This window comes from Echinops telfairi, unplaced genomic scaffold (assembly GCF_000313985.2).
Source record: "Echinops telfairi isolate 266 unplaced genomic scaffold, ASM31398v2 ScPeMD7_7457;HRSCAF=8495, whole genome shotgun sequence".
Classification (NCBI taxonomy): domain Eukaryota; kingdom Metazoa; phylum Chordata; class Mammalia; order Afrosoricida; family Tenrecidae; genus Echinops; species Echinops telfairi.
In genome coordinates this window covers 655,240-656,706 of record NW_022111357.1, presented here as the reverse complement: position 1 = coordinate 656,706, position 1,467 = coordinate 655,240, and the positions used below count along the sequence as shown (strand labels likewise).

Genomic DNA, 1,467 nt, shown 5'->3' with positions numbered 1-1,467 from the left:
GCCTCCATGGGCCTCCTGCTATGCCTCACTCTCCGTGATTGCTCTGCTGCTCTGTTCAGGAACTTCACATATACTCCACTGGGGCTTTTTTCTCTTGGTAGTCATGGGAATCTCTCTGTTCCTGCTTCTGAGATGGCTCTCTTATACCCAGAAGAATGGCAAAACTGACCAGTCCCCTCTATTTGTGTTTCACCCACCCATTTAGCATGGTCCCACACAATCATTAGGTGAGAGTTTTAGAGAAATGAATAGAAGGGCCATGTTTAAGCAATTTCACTTCCCTATTAGTTTACATCATTTTTCTGACTCACAACAACTTGTATGAAGAATGGTAAAGTAGAAATGCCTGATAAAAATACTAATTCTAAAAAAAAAAATACTAATTCTAAGAACATACAGTTAAGTATACCTTTGTGTCTAGATTTTTCAAACTTCTAATGGTGACATAGTAGTTACATGTGGGCTGCTAAATCCAAGGTCAGCAGTTTGAAACCACCAGCTGCTCCTCAGGAGAAAGATGAGGCTTTATATTCCCATAAAGAGTTGCCATCTTGGAACTAAAAAGGGACAGTTGCACCCTGTGCTATAGGGTCGCTATGAGTTGGAATTGACTCAAATGGTAGTGGGTTATTTGAATTATTACTGATTTTCCCATCCTGGGCCAAATGTACCAATTACATCAAATAGAACTGCTTCAAATAAAATAGTTATTGTCATCATTTTAAGTTGTGTTTTGAGTACAAAATTACAACATCATCTTGTGACTTATTATTACTCCAAGTATTTTCATGTGAATAATCATAGCACAGTCATGATAGAGCTCGGCAATGTCCATTTTACAAAATCAAATAAAGTTACAGAGTTTTTTTAAATGCTGATTTCTTGAATACAGTCATTCTTTGGAATCTGCAGTGTTTTGGTTCCATGGCCCCTTCCCCACCCGCCCACTCCTAAAATCCACAGATGCTCAAATTCCTTATATAAAATTGTGGAGAATATGCGCACTACGTATACATAACCTGCCATAGCCTTTCAGCCATTCCTAGATTACTTACATCACTAATAGAATGTTCCCTTTAAGCCTTGGAGGGATTTGTTTGACTGTTTAATTACCTACCCACTCTAATATTTTTGGTCATCAGCTGGTTGAATCCATAGATACAAATATTAAAGATGCAAAGGTTGACTGAAGATTACATATTTACACAGTGGGTTAGGCTGGATTGCCTAGAGCAATAAAGCCAGCCTCTCTCTCTCTCTCCATATATATATATAAGAGCTTTATTCAAGACGTAATTTAGTAATTTTTTAAAATGATTTTATTAGGGGCTCATACAGCTCTTATCACAATCCATATATATATCAATTGTGTAAAGCGCATTTGTACATTCACTGCCCTCATCATTCTCAAAACATTTCCTCTCCACTTAAGCCCCCGGCATTAGGTCCTCATTTTTCCCCACCCTC

General features: G+C 37.9%; 1 protein-coding gene across 2 annotated transcripts in view; it reads left to right on the top strand.

The window, feature by feature from the left end:
• The window catches only part of CCDC30 (coiled-coil domain containing 30), a 129,453-nt gene that overhangs the window by 48,778 nt on the left and 79,208 nt on the right, over positions 1-1,467 (top strand). The window lies entirely within an intron of this gene.